Below are 15,972 nucleotides of genomic sequence, written 5' to 3' on the forward strand. Positions count from 1 at the left end.
ACAGGGCCCTCAATTAGGGCTTCCATCTTACAGCAGTGAGCCACCACTACTTCACAAAGCAATCCTGAAACCCAACCATATTTAATGCTTGAGAACATCTGTCTGTCCCAAGTGCCATGATAAATTTTGTGATGTGCAGCTCCTTCTTTTACTGAGACTGCTGAGCACCCACCTCTGCACTGGTGCCCATCCACCAGTTACTGTCCCCCACATCTGCTGTACCTGGCAATAAATGGCAACATATGGCAATATCTGACAGGTTAGCCCACTTTGTTCAGTGTCCTGAACGTCTAAAATCTACAAAAGCTTTTATTTTACTTCTGAGCACTGTAATACAAAAGGCCCAGTGTCCCCCTTCTCATGTCTTACAACCCAGGCCAGTGCTGGTGCTCGTTTCACAGCACAGAAGGAACAGTTTGCTTTCTTTAAGTCTAACAAAACTAACTTGCCTTTCCATTAAGCAGCTGGATCAGATCGTGTTTAAGAGAAACTGTCCTTAATTAATTCGGTAAGATTAAATTTAATTTAGAAAAAGCATAGGAGCTGCCCAAGGGAAAATCTCCCTCCCCACTCTGTAACACAAACTGGTTCCAATTCCATATGCTTTTTTCATGGAAACTGTGAATGTGATAGATAGGGTCATTCATAGCATTAAAAAAGGGAAATAATATAATTGTTGCTGACATCAAAATTATTACTCTTATTTCAGGAAAGCAGAGAGCAATTGGGAAAAGAATAATCAAACAGAAGGGCAAGGGAAAGGCAAATAGGGGAGTTTTTCATATGGTAAGTCCACTTTTTGGAGACTGAAATGAATCTGGGATGGTTTCCTAATCTAAAAGTGTTGCTCACATCGGAACTGTGCCCTTTTAATGCTTTCTTATTTCGACATTTGTTTTTTTACTGAAAAGGAAACAAAGTATGTAATTGCATTCCCTGTATGAGCAAACCAAAACAAATATATAAAAGAGCATTTCTCACAGAGAGAGAGGGAGAGAGAAAGGAGAGTCCAGAAGTGTTCCACCCAAGTTTTAGACATTTACCTGAGATAACTGACTTGGAAACTCGCTGCACACCTGAGATCTGAGGCACATTCTGGGAGGTTCTGTGGACTACACTCCCAACCTGTCCAGTGAACACCAAGGACAGGCAGGATGAAATTCTCTGGCTGGAGCTGAGCTCAGTGGGCTGACAGACAGAATAATGCTGTACCTGGCCACAAAGGTGACTACAAAGACTTGATTTTCATTCTCTCACCCAGCACCCAACTACTCCAACTAATTCCCTACCACTTGTATGGCAGAAATCCATTTCTATCAGTTCTGCTTGCTGTGACAGTATTAGAGAAGTCTTTAAGCATGATTAATGCTGATAAGAAATACAGAGAATGTCTGATTTGCCTGTTTTTAATGATCCCTTTACCTGCCTCATTCTTCCAAGCTTTATGAAACCCCTTTTCCATTGCTGGAAGACTAAGAAACAAATGTTATTTTCAGAAAGCTTCCTGACCAGCACACCAGGAATCAAATGAGGCAATTTAACTGGAAGAGCCCACTCTGCAGGAGACAGTAAAAGCTGCCACGTACAAGATTTAAGAGAACTGAGGAAGAAGAGGAACTACTACTTTGACACCAGGCTTGAGAAGATGGATTCTGTCCAGGAAATCACACTACATCAGCTTATGGTAAGTCTGGCTCAGGCATCCTAACTCAAGGATTTTTATCTGATGCAATCCATTTTGCATATGCTAGTTTGATTTAGGAAATGCAGCTCTGTCCAGATGAGAGTTACTGATATTTTTCCTGATGTTTTTCTTGACATCCCCTAAGAGCCTCTGTTTCAGAGCTAGCTGATGTGCACGGGTGCTAAAGAGCTCCTGTTACTGACAGCCCAGCCTCAGAGCCAAAGGCTTTCTTTCAAGTCCCCTCCAAGGCCTCATCTGCCAGAATCATGAGAGAAAGGTCTTGAGAAAAACCCTTTGGCAAAAATCCACTTCACCAAGCCAAAGGGCCTGAAAAGTGTTCATGAGAGCATTTTAGGTGTTTGTTTGACATGGACCTTACCTTGACCATCATTGTTAGCACAGACTGGGAATAGCTCAGCAGCTCTCTCCAGCCTCTGTTTTTCACAGTGGTTTCATGGCAAGCAGCTTTTCTCTCACCTTTCTGTCTGTACCATAGGCAAACAAGCAGGGATGGAAACAGATCCTACATTTTTTATTTTCAGGGGAGGACGTAAAATAACACTGAGGAGAAAGGACAAAGGGGGACCACAACAGTGCAACAACCACCTGGTGAAACAGCACACAGATGAAAGCACATGTTCATTTGGATAGAATTATGGTCTTTTCATTTATTAAAAGAGTCACTTCTGCTCCCTTGGATTATTGTGAATGAAAGATCAGGACAAAACTCATATATTTTTCCCCTACTCACTAAATAAGGTAAAAATGCAGATATCTTGCTGAGAACCAGCAAAGCCCCACTGCAGCACCAGTCAGAGACTGTGAAAAGAAGTTACACAGAAACTGGCTCTTTACACACCTCTTAATTCTGGATATTGTGCATTGAACAGTTTCTGGTTTTTATACCTATCCACTTTGCTGTTTGTACAGGTGTTTATGCACCAGGGAAACAGGTTTTAAAACAGGAAAACAGCTACAAAACCATAAACACTAACTAACAGAAAGTGTATAAGAGATGGACTTGTTCCAAGTGGCTGTTGTTCCTTTAAAATATTGGTGGGAAGGATAAGGAGCTTTGGGATTTGAGCAAAGTTAGACTGTCCTGCTCCAGCTAATAACAAACTTTCTATTGTAGTTCTCATCTCAGTGACAATAAATCCACTCAATTTCTTAGCTTAAACAGCACTTTATGGGATCCAATTGGATTGGATTTATATGTCCTTCAAACCTAGGAACTAAAAGAGATGCAGTGAAATATAGGACTGATCAAATATTACGTTTTATACTCACACACACACACGCTTCAGAGGTATTAAACATCCAGTGTTTGTTACTCCTAGGAGTAACTAAATTTTAAAATAAGAAAAGGCACATTACAAATTGCTGCTACTCATGCCATCATTTTATCAAATGTTGAACATTCCTGCCTGAGACACTGCCTCTTCTTTGCCATAGATCTAGCAGCAGGGAGCTCCCATAATAATCCAAAAATACAGCCTGACTGAATCTCTGAGATGGGAATACACTGTACATCCTCTTGCCACGCCAGGAAAATGCATTTGGCAGCTGACTCCTACAGCTTGCCTTTAAAAGAAAGGCCAAACATCCGAGGACAGGCAGGAGAGCTCTTCCTGGAGTGAGCAATTCCTTTCTCCTGTTCATGATCCCAGGATTTCGTTGCTCTCATCGAGTCCATTCATCGGCTTAAAACCAGCACCTCACTGCAGTGCCCAGCATATGGAGAGTGGCTGAATTTCAACTAGTTCCTCTGGAAATGCTTAAAAACACACACCAAAGAAACCTCTCAGACATCTCCCAAGCAGACTTGGTGAGTCTGTTCTTGACGCTCTTTTCCTGTAGCAGGAAAGGGAATTCTTCCTTCCCACTGGCTCATTTAAACACATTTAAACATGGGTATTTAAAGAACTACTGAGTCATGATGAAAATCTTAGAAAACATGATCTCCACAATGTACAGATAAGAGAATGTGCTTTGATATTTCAGCTGATTAAATAACTGTCTTCAAAAGCTTGCCCTGCTTTCCCATGCAGATCAGTCAGGGCAACAAAAGGTATCATCTGTCTGTGAAACTATTATACCCCTAGACTTTCATCACTGCTCCTGTTTCAATATATTGTCTTCCAGGTGCCTAAAAAGAGGCATTTGAGTGAATGCAGACTAATGTAATACATTATCTGTCTGCTCTTAGTTGTAAAAAAAAATTCACTGCAACATTAGCTTAGAGGTTGAGTGACCAAGTCTACAGTGTGTCTACTTATTGTGCCCTGACCAAAGAGCAGGAATGGAGTATATGCTCCAACCTGCCCTCAAACACCAGTTCATCTAATTCTCAGTAACATTTAACTACTTAAAATGTAGGAAATGGGTGATTTAAAAAAAAAAACAAACCAAAACAGAACCCCTCTGGACTTGGTCTTCAAAACAAGACAGCAGCTGAAAGCTCTTGTACAGTTCTAAAAGAGGAAATTTTATTTTTCTAACTAAATCCAAGTGTGGCTTTAATATACTCTGCTTCTGATCATCTTCTTTGTCCTCTCCCTCACATATAAAATGGACCTTTACCCTAAGACAGGTATGTCAATTTATGTGAACTTCATTACCTCATGGTTTTCATATAGAACTCAAACTTGCATTTGATCATTAGCTTCCTGTTATAGCTGTCATTAGTCATTCTAAGAAAAATAAGTAACAAAATACAACTAATACTAATATAACAAAGCCTAGGGGTTTGAAAAGTTTGGATTTTTGGAAAGCAAGAAGCAGAAACACCAAGAAAGCAGCAGAGCAGTGAAGCAGTGTGTTTTAGCCTATCTCTCTCCTTAGAAACTGAAGAGCTGCATTTTCTAAAGCAAAGGGCACATTAACAAGTTTCTCCCAGACTTTTAAAATACAACATCCATCTTGCCTATCCCCTAGTGCAGGTGCTCCTCTCCAAGGGCACGCCCTGGCATGGAGGAAATACGGCTGCACCTCCCAGCACAGCCCTTGCAGCTGGATTTTCATGTTGGAACAGAGAGCACCCCAAGGCAGCCCCAGTGCACCTGCCTGGAGTCGGCTGGGAATGTAAGGTTTGGACTTTCAATTTCAAAGCTGCTGGTTTTGTTCCTTCTGTAAGCTTTGTAGCAATTCCTTCTAAGATTCAGTCAGGAGTGATACGTGCTCTGGCCATGACCAGAGCATCATCCTGGATTAAAAATGTCCTGGATTAAAAATGTGCTGACTGCTCTAGGTAACCATCCTGAGTTGTTCATGTTCTTCTGCAGTTGGACAGAGTAATGCAGAATGTATTGTGTGAAAATTGTCACCCCAGCAAGTTAACTGGGTGCTTATTTTGGCAGGAGAGATTGAACAGGCTGTGATAAAAAACAAAAAACCCCAAACAAACAAAAAAGGAAAACAGCTCCCAATTTCTGATCAGTAACTGGGCTTTCACAGTTTAACAGTTAGCCAGCAAAAGTTTTGGGGAAAAATACTCCCAAACTTGTGCAAAACAAGGTTACATGTTAAACAGGCTAAATAAGTTTATATTGTGTCTCTCCCATTACAAATGTGTCCCTACAGTACAGTACAGTATTTGTATCAATTGGGCTGTATGCATCCAGTGGGAGAACTATTAAGAAATTAATTGATTTCATTGTTAGGCTGTTTCACTTCCTTCCTCCTCCTGTCCTCTCAAGTTTACATCTTCCTTCATTTCCTGTTCTAGCTCTATAAATCACTCTCCTTCTTGTATATCAATATTTGCCTTGAAACTGCATTCCTCTCAGCCACTCATTTTTAAATTAGTAAGTAAAACCATAGGATTTCTTTGGCATGGGTTACTCTGTGCAAGCTCTGGCTGTTGGCTGTGGTTGTTCTGCTCATTTATGACCAGACTGCTGGCAGTACACGCACCACACTCAGCTCCAGGTGTTCTTTCCCTCAAAACCAGAGTAGTGTCATCTTCCAGGTTCCTCAAGCCAAGACAAACCAAAAAATACATCCTTGGTGTGACTAACTAGAGGTCAAACCTGTGGAGATCCAGCAGCCTGCACAAAGAAATTCTTCTGCCTCACCATGCAGGTGAAATAGTCTTCTGATATAAAGTTGAATAAAATGGCCTGATTTCAGTCCTCTGTGGGATAGATACTCCTTACATGAAGAACCATTTGAGCTCTGTGGCAGCCTGTCAAGTGTGACTAGTTTATCAGAGAGGATTCTTTGCAGAAGGTAGAGCTGATTAGATTGGTAAAAGAGATTCCAGAGATCTGCAGAAGGCAAGCAGACACAGATCTTGCTCCAGCTTCATCCAAACTCCGCTCTACCACCCCCTGTGCAGCTCAGGATGTGTTCCCTGTCTGGGGCAGATACACCCAAGGCAGAAAACTCCTGCAAAAGATTTGACATTGTCCCTGAAACACAAAGTGGGCTGACACTGAAGATCACTACAGGAGCTTATTTCTCACCATTCCCCTTTATAGCCCTTGAGCAAGCAGGGAAACACAAATGGTTCTTGATGGGCATAACTGCTGCCAAAACTGTTCTTTGGAGGAATCAGAAATGCATACCTATGCTTTATGAGCCACTCACACAAGGACAAAGCAGACAAACTGAATTTTATTTGGTTTACATTTGAAGCCTTAGATTTTAAGCACTTTTCTTCATGTTGGTCCAACTGACCTTGGCACTTTTATCTTTATGACAGAGTTTAGGTGGAGTCCAAAGATAAAATTCTCTCTTTGGTTTCCTGCTTCCTCTTCCTATGATACTTAAAACTGGTGAGCACAGGGTATCTTTGTGATAATCTTACAAACAAACTGCATGCTAGATTTTAGATAGTAAGCAAATATAAATGTGTATATCATCATCTGCTTGTGTTTTACAGCTGCAAGTCATACCTATTCTTTGGGCTTAAAGCCACAGTATTTTATTTAAACAGTATTGGTTGTATGGCAGATAAATAAATACAAGAAGAGACAATTTATCTACATTTGCAATGAAAGGGTCATGAAGTCCTTGCTATGAGGCAATGAAAATAACACAGAACTATAAATGAGGAGATACCATCCTCAAGTAAGCAATGAAAAGCATCAACAGAAGAGAGAAAAAGCCTGGAATGATCTTTCCATGGCACATGGCTCAAGCCCTGTGTTCTCCTGGGTAAGTGACACAACTTCCATGGGGTTCAACAGCACTCTGCCTGGCGTTTGAGTATCTGGAAGTGAGGAGGAACAGAGCAGCAAACCTTTACTTCAACCAGGCAACACAGAAAGCCTCCAACTGCAAAATTAAACAGGGAGCTCCAGGAAAAGAGCTGCCTAAACAAAACTCCCCAAGACCTGACATCTCCAAAACACAAGAGAAGCAGAGAAGAACTGAAATGCCCCCAAGGACCTGTGACTCCTGAGTTTTGCTGTGATGGATCAGCCCTCCAGAAACAAGATCTGGAACACCACCATGGGCAGCACCGTGCTCAGTTTGCACAGACAGAGGGAACATAAGTAAAACTGATAGCAGTGAAAACTGAAAGTGCTATGCTGGCTGAGTCAGTCCTCTAGATGATTACTGATGACATCTTATCATCTACAAACCCAAAACATCTAGAAAAGACCAATGAGAAAGACAGAATTGATTTTAGTGAAGACCTGCAACCTATATAAACAAATGCTGTCAATGTTGAAGTGTAAAATTTCTTCCCCAAAAGGGCTGTGCCACCCAGGGCAGTGGTGGAGTCACTTCTTAATATAAAAAAAAAATAAATTTTAAAAAGTAAATAAAGAACATTTTAAATCCCTGGAGAGGTTTAAAAGCTGTGTGGATGTGGCACCTGAGGACATGGTTTAGAGGTGGCTTTGGCAGCGCTGGGTTAATGGCTGGACTTTATGATCTTAGCAATCTTTTCCAACCTAATGTTAGAATGATTCTGTAATTCCACAGCAACAAAGCAGAGCAGGCTGTGCCTTTTCGTGTACAATCATACGGTCCAGGGAAAAGTATGTGAAATGTCACAGTTAGAACTGAAATTAAGAATTGTTTACCACACCCAAACCCTCTCTGTTATCTGTTGTACAGAAGGGGTAAAAGGGATCAGTTCTGTGTGTGGAGTTATTACAGAAATTATGTGCCAAAAAGGTTTTTTTTGAAGGAAGCATTTATTTCTATTAATAAAAGACACAAAGGGTAATAATTAATTTACTGTCTCAGAATACCAGGACAGAGGAAGGGTTTGACTATTTAAGCAGTACTACTTCAACAAAGAAGAAAAGGCTGGTTCAGAGAAGTGACAGGCACTTTCTCATGAAATGAACTACCCCATAGAAACACAGGTCAGTGAATGTAGGACACCTTCACAGACATGACCATAATTTCTCAAAAGAGTACTTTTATCCAATATTTTACCTGCTGTAGGGAAGTCTCTCAGTGTGCAAGAGTAGAACCTGGCCCATTTCATTTGACTGAGCTGGCACTGACAGCTCAAGTGCAAAAGTTGCAGGATATGCCTTGACTTAGGGCCAGAGCAGACCTGCCCCACAGGGAGCTGGTGAAATCCAATAAAGAACAAATAGTGAGAATCCCTTCATATAACCTGTGAGAAAGGACAGTCCAGCTACCTGCAAGCAATCCTCTGTGGCTCCCAAAGAAGACGAGTGTGTGTTTTCACTCTAACAATTCCACCCCTCTCCTCTGTGTGCCCAGCAGGGTTTTAACCTCAGCTCTGTTTCTCCTTCTTAAATGAGGAAAGCAATCCAGAATCAGGGTGAGATGAGAATCTCTGTGTTGAAACTGCCTAAAGGTTATCACAGATATTTGGAAGAACTGGCCAGATTCTAATCATATGTCACACTACAGACAGGCACTTTTCTTTTTTAAAGAAATACACCATCTTGAGATAGTAGCTTCTGCTGGTCCCTGTAATGACTGGTAATGACAGCACCTTGCTCTAGCACTGGGTTGCCACTCAAAACCATCACCTGGAGGAAGATGGAGTAGTTCACTTCATATTTATTAGTATCAATTAGTGTATCAATTAAGAAACTAATGTGCAGCCACGATGTGATTCTCTACATGTAAGAAATCTCCCAAAAATGCACTGAGATGTCCACAGAGATACTGGCTACAAAAATGTAACCAAATTATTACTAAATATGCTTCCTGAGAGCATGGGGAAAAGGAAGAAATTCCAGGCCACATTTTATCTCCTTGGTTTAAAAGTAACTGCCAAGGACTCTGCCTGCCTTGCCCTGTCAAGGATTTTTCACCACTTCTGAGAGCCATGGGTTGGATCTTTCTGCCAGGCTCAGTTTTTCTGCCAGAGAGCAGCAAAATAATTCAGTAGCCAGAGAGCTTGGAGGAAGGGGCTGCTAGTTTTTGGGACATATTTACACAGTGACTTAGAGAAGGGATTTTTGTCCCACAGGCTCTTTGGGAAATGTCAATTGAAGTAAGGGCATAGGTTTACCATTAGTGTGCCTCAGGGGGTGACACAGGGCACACATCACATCTAAATCCTCAAGACCATTAGCCCTAAACTACAACAGTCATATGGAATCATTTTTCCTTAATGCTTTTACTGTAGGAAAAAAAGAAATATTGCATGAACAGTAGCATATTTCAGGCCTGAACTTAAAAAGACTTTTTTCTTTGGGGTATAGGGGTATCCCTTCAAACAAAAATGAGCAGACTGATCCAAGTCTGAAAGTTACTCTCACTAGCCACTGTGATTTCCTATTTTCATAAATAATGTACTTCCCATGAAGGTGAGAGTGTTTTCCAGAGCAATGCCATGAACAGACATCCTTTTGCTTGGTTTTTGTTAGTGTTTGTGTGTCGCTGCTGGACACGATGTAGAAGTGTGGATTCTATGCAGCACACCAGAAGGAGCTGCTAGGAAAAAACACTACAGGTTTAACATGATTGGAAAAGGGAACATCACCTCTTGTCCCATTGGTGGGACAAGAGAAAACACTAATGACAGCTGTACAGAACTGCTTTGAGAAAATGAAATTGTTTACAAAGATACTCCTTGAGCTAGAGCTGCTCTCAAGAGACTTTCCCTTGGGAACAGATCAGCCACTGACAGGCTGTAATTCTCTCAGGTGCAGAAAAGTCAGGCCATCGATCACATGTGTGATTTGATTTGATTTGATTTGAATTTTATTTTATTCTTGGCAGTAACAAAGCTAATTTCAAAGCATTAGGGTATGTTGCCTTCATAGCACAAAACTGACGGATGTTTCATGTGTTAGAAATAAACCTCAGTGATCTTCCTGTGCCATCTTCAATGAGTTTTGGCTTTTATTTTCCATAGCAGGGGAAAATACAGGGTTGAGGTGCAGGTTTGGAGGATTCAGCACAGTTGTTTATCTTCTGCAGTCTCTACAAGGTTTATCCTGAGTGCTCCTGAGCTGGGACTGCTGTGAACCAGCAAGAAACTGAAAAAGGAGCTGGACACACATGTGTCACATCAAGTGTCACATCCAAAGTGACTTGGCAGTAACAAACACCTGCTTCCCCTGAAAACTGAGCAAAACCAAGACAAATGAAAGGCCTGCATCTGTGTGCCTGCAGATGTGATGGGTGATGAGTGGAAGGTGTCCCAGCCCGTGGCAGGAGGCTGGGAATGAGGTGGTCTTTAAGATCCCTTCCAATCCAAGCCATTCTGTGGTTCGTGGTGCTCATGGGCAGAAAACAATCATACTGTGCCTTCCAACAACAGACCCTGCAGTTTCTGTGAGCCTGCAAATCCTTTGTTCAGCAGGAGCAGCTCAAAAATGGCTCTTCCTAAACCTCACTGAAACACTCACCTTTGAAACCTATGGAATTTTGTTCCATCTGTGAGAAATGATACAACTTCTAAAATGTTTTTAACTAACTTTGGTCAAGGATTTGTTTGTCTTTGCCCATGGGGAAAGGAAGTTTCTTTCCAAAAGACTCTGTTTCACCAGTCAAGGCCTGGTGACCTTATCAGTAACAGGCTGGGAATAGCCAGAGGAAGCAGAGCAGATACGAGAGCATTAACAAACATTAATGAGCATCAACCCCAAGCATGGTCTGAGAAAACACTGAGAAGAGAACTGAAGAATGAGGACTAAATGAGCATTTAAGGTGAACGAATCAACAGGAGATGGAATACTCAGAGTTGTGGCATTTAAATGAACTTGGGGATTTCTTTGGGGTTTGTCTGTACAAATATGTGAAAAATCTAGGAAAAAGGCATGTGTGATTTTGCACTGCACAACCCAGGCAATGTGTGGATTAAATTATCCTGGCCAGAATAAAGCAATGCCTTAATTCTCTAACACTGAAAAGATGTTGGACAGTTTTTGTTTTCCCCACAGTTTCCCGTGACACATCAAACTAAAGACATACAATTTTAAAAGTTACAAAACACAGCTTTCTAACTTTTTGACACAGGATTGTCCCAGAGAACCCAAGTCCCAGCGTGCTTACAATTGAGCCACAATAGCAAAACCAGTAAAATTATGAAAATTTATGGTGAATTTTCATTTACCGTGGAAAAATCACGAGCTAGCTCCATTTTGCAATGCAAGTCCTGATGAGATTACTCCTTGCCAACACAAAGCTTAACACCAACTGCTCATGCCAGTCTGTGCCCCTAATCTCTACTTGCATAAATATCCAGATAATACTATTTCTGCTATTAATAATGATAATAAAAATACCTCCCCCACATCAGGCCCGGTGAGAAATCACAATCTGAAAGCATTTCAAAGGCTGTCAAGCATGAAAATCAATCAGTGCTGACAACCTCAGCCGAATCAGGGCTCATGGAGGCAGTTCCAGCATTACTGGAGACCTGCCAGCCTAATCCTCTGGCTGTAAATACGGTGCTGCAAGCGCCTCTGACAAGGGAAAATGAGCAGATTACATGGGGAGGTAACAAGCTTGAACTGCACCATGTCATGAATGGTGTGGTGGAGGGGAGAAATCAGCCTTCCTTTGTACTCCCAAATTATTTGTTTTGTAGCAATCCTTTGAGTAAATATTCTGGCAAGAGAAGTTTCCCCCTAGACATGTTACTACAGCCTTACTCTGCAAGTAAGTTGGTGGCTGTCAAAGGTAAACCCTTTTGCCTTGTCCAACAGAAAATAAGCCTTTTGCAAGTTCTCAGCTTCCCTCAGCTTCACAAAATCAGCCTGACCTCTGCACTCAACAGCCACCAAAAATCCTGATTTGCTGTGTGCTCCAGGAATGGAGCCCAGATGGAACAATACAGCTGGGGGCCTGCATGTTCTGCTGCCTTCTCTGGCAGAGAGGCTGTCGAGCATCTCCCTTGGGCCAGCCAGGAAACAGAATTTAGATGTGCACTGAAATGCACATTGCAATCGAACTGATTACTCAGCACAGCTTGCCATCTCCAGGTGCTCCTCAATGGAACTGGCACTAAACCCCGTTTGTTTGTCCCTGTGCTACCCACACTGTCAAACTGTGCTCCTGAGAAACTAAACCACAATCCAACCGTGAGGAGAGCACTGATGATTCACAGGTTTGTATCATTCCTTCCAGCCCATCCAGAAGTGCTTAAGCATTTCTTGACCCTGTGGCTTTACCAGCTCCGCAGCCAGAGCCAGTTTGGGCAGATGTTCTCTGAGAATGAGCCCACCAGCCAGGAGTTACCAACATTTTACAAAGCTTCCTCCTGGCTTTTAGAGCTTCACTGACAGCAATCCGTGCTGAGGTCTGTGTGCTGCTGACACCAGACACTGCAGAAATGAAGGAAATATCAAAATCCTCCAACACTCCCAGAGTTTTGGTCTTTGCTGCTGGACACCACCCCTTTATGATTTCAATGGCTGTATTTTTTAAAAAAACTTCATGCTCTTGAACAAAGAAGTGAACTCTTCGAAACACTGCTTTACATGTCAGTGCTCACCCAACAGCTGTTACAGACACTATTCATGCCTTTTTATTATTCATGAATGTTCAACTGAACCATTTTTTTTTTTTTTTGTCTCCACAAATGTTAGGGAAATGGCTCCTTTCTCCAGAGCTGAAAGGGTGTTTGTGTAAGAACAAGAATCCCCATTATTACCTTGATGGTCATTATTCTCAACTGTTCATTTCCTCCCTTTAGAAATTTAAATCATGCAATCAGAACTGAGCACCACCACCACCTGACATGTAAGACACTCACTCACTCCCAATTCCAAAGAGAAAATAATTCAAACAGGCTATTTTTAAATAACTGTTTATCCAAACTGCTCTGTGAATCAGTGTCATGTTTGCTGAAATCAGAAGTAAAATGGCTTGGAAAACAGCTCTGTCCACAGAGAACACTGGCATTACTTTTTACCCCATCAGCTACTGATCAGCTTTATTTCTGAACAGCAAAACCAGCCAGCATGTGTGTGGGTACTGGCAGTGAAATCAAGAGGATCAGAAACTCCTTGAGAAGCTTGAGAAAATCCCGACATTTTTAGCTCTAGGTATTTGCTTTTTTGCCACACCTTTAGTGAACATTATCCATCTTAGGGAGCTTAAATTAAATTTTGTGGAGTATTTTGATCCAAGTTGGCATTCTGCAATCTACTTATGTGGCAAATGGATTTATGTGATGTACAAACAGCAGATAAAGCACAGGCAACCTGTAAAGCATCAGTAGGAGAAACAGATATTTTTCACCTCTTCCTTAGACTTGGTTTCATGCTTGATAAACTAAAAACTTCCCTATTTGAAAATAGAATTTGAGGAATAAAATTAATCCTTTCTCTGCCTCCATGCCTGGAAAATAATCTTATAACTCATTCTGGAGCAGAAAAGAGGTAGATAGGGAAGAAATTCTCCACTCTGAGGGTGGGGAGGCCCTGGCACAGGTTTCCCAGAGGAGCTGTGGCTGCCCTGGAGGTGCCCAAGGCCAGGCTGGACGGGGCTTGGAGCAGGCTGGGACAGTGGAAGGTGTCCCTGCACATGGCAGGGAGTGGAATGAGATGAGCAATAAGGTCCCTTCCAACCCAAAGCATTCAATGAATTCCCAGAGTCTCAGCTGTGCTGTTGGGCAACTCTGTTCTCTAATTAAAAAGTGCAGATCCAGAAGAAAATCTGTCTCAAAAAAGAGGTTTCAGTGGGTGGAGTGGGAAAGAGAACTGCTTTTCAACAGATAACAAATGGCTGCTTTTCTTAGGAGCACAAAGGCAGGAGAAAACTGCACACAGAGCTGTGCTGGGGTCTCTCCCAGGCAACACATTCCCAGCCAGGATGGAAATCCATGATTAGCAAACACCAAGTTCAAAGGTACCAGTGCTTCAAGACAGGAAAGACAGAGTATTTCAAGGAGCTGAAGAAAGATCTTGCTACACCTGGGAGGAATAAAAAGGCAAATGAAACCTAGGTAGAAAAATATGAAATCAGTCACGCAGAGTGTAATCCTAATGGAACACATGCAGTGATGGGCTATAAATTGGTCATCTCAGAATCCAGCTTTGGGAGTTAACGAGACTGCTGAATAAAAATGCCAGCTCAGTGCTTCCTGTCTAAAAGCAGGGAGATTGACAAGAATTAAGAACAGAAAAGCAAATATGAGATTGATAAGTATGATGGATGTACAGACAGAAGAAGATTGTATTTCCCTACCACATCAAAAAAGATACACCTGAACTAGAAAAAAAACCTTCAGGCTGAAATAGAAATGATTAAGCAGACACAAGGACAAGGGCTATGGAATGCTGTGACACAGAGCAGATTCCTGGAGATCAGGTGTCCACTGTACCTTCTGGGACAGGAGTGGGGGCAGCACAAGAAACTTGCAGGTGGCCAATTCACAAGTGGCCAAGGAAGTGTTCTTCACACAGAATTTAGTTAAGACTGTGAGGCTTGTCTTCACAGAATGCTGTAAATGGTAACAGGAACACAGGTTCAGAAAGAAACTGGAAAAATGAATGGAAGTAATAGCTGAAGATGTCACCTCTGACCCAGGGATATCTTTGAGGATGGAACATCACTATAATTATACTCTTACCCTATCCTGCTGCTATTCTGTAGAATTTTGTTGAATATGTATCTTATGGTCTGACATGGTATATCATTCTTTAAAATAACAAATAACCACCCCAACAAACCAAGCAGAACTTAGTCAAAACAGATTTAAATTGGGTTTTAGTACAGTATCTGTGTACCACTGAAGAACCCATTCAGTGGAGCTGATGTAGGAAAAGGCCTCTAGAAGAAAAAACAAAAGTATGACAGGTCCTTCCAACACGCTTATATATCTGTTCTGTGGTGTTTGTATACAGAAAGGACCTTGGAGAAAGCTCTTACATTAGGAAAAGTAAGAAAAATCACGACATAAACCTAGAGAGAATAAATATATCTATATTCCCCCAGACTCTAAAGTAAGTTCACTACAACAGTATTGCCAGAGTAAGCTGTCTGAAGCATTTAGCAGCTTTGGTTGGCTGGCTGAAAATCAGGAATCTTAATTCATGTAGGAGACATCAAGCACAGTTTTACTGTTCTCAACTCTGTGACCTGATGATAATTTTCCATAAGCTGTTATCCACCTGTACCTTGCACTATCCCTTCATTAGTCATTCCATCAGGATTCAGGCTTATTGGGGCTGGAAAATCCTATCCACACAACATACTTCTGTTCTTATGATGATAACCTGACCAATATTCCCAACCACAATCCAACACACAGCTTGTAATGAAAGCATTTCCCTGAGTCTGCAGGTGCAAATGGCAAAGGTAAAAAGGGAATTCACCCCTGGGACACTGTGGTTGACAAAGGAAATCAAGGACTAGAAATCAGGAAAAATACCTCTGTGATTCAGAGAAAATACATAATTTAAAAAAAAATTGGGAGAACTCCATACAGTCAAGGGCAAGAATCAACTGTGTGTGCACTGGGTAGCTCTGAATCCCCCAGAGGATCTGAGCTGCCACTCATACCCTGAAGAGATTTCCAAAAACAGCTTAAACCCCAGCAGAGGGAGAAAAGGAAAGGAATGCCCTGAAACTCTGCCAGTGTCCAACTGCAGACTGTCAGCCTGGGGACATGGGGACACAGACAGGGGACAGGGGACAGGGCAGGGACAGGGGACAGGGCAGGGACAGGGCAGGGACAGGGCAGGCAGAGGGGACAGGACAGACACAGGGGACAGGACACAGGGGACAGGACAGACACAGGGGACAGGACAGGCACAGGGGACAGGACAGACACAGGGGACAGGACACAGGGGACAGGACAGACACAGGGGACAGGACAGACACAGGGGAGATGGCAGGCACAGGGGACAGGACACAGGGGACAGGACAGAGGGGACAGGACA

The 15,972-nt window shown here is 42.1% G+C and overlaps 1 protein-coding gene and 1 long non-coding RNA gene across 3 annotated transcripts in view; one reads left to right on the forward strand and one right to left on the reverse strand.

The window, feature by feature from the left end:
- Positions 1–15,972, reverse strand: part of HS6ST1 (heparan sulfate 6-O-sulfotransferase 1) — a 185,197-nt gene that overhangs the window by 96,124 nt on the left and 73,101 nt on the right. The window lies entirely within an intron of this gene.
- Positions 952–7,430, forward strand: LOC107208811. 2 transcript variants are annotated; one of them, XR_004498644.1, is made up of 4 exons: positions 952–1,224; positions 1,497–1,684; positions 4,622–4,768; positions 6,570–7,430. It is a non-coding gene; the product is annotated as an uncharacterized LOC107208811 (long non-coding RNA). The 2 variants fall into 2 exon arrangements; XR_001523313.3 differs by having other exon boundaries at positions 957–1,224; positions 4,622–7,430.

Source organism: Parus major, chromosome 9 (genome assembly GCF_001522545.3).
Source record: "Parus major isolate Abel chromosome 9, Parus_major1.1, whole genome shotgun sequence".
Classification (NCBI taxonomy): domain Eukaryota; kingdom Metazoa; phylum Chordata; class Aves; order Passeriformes; family Paridae; genus Parus; species Parus major.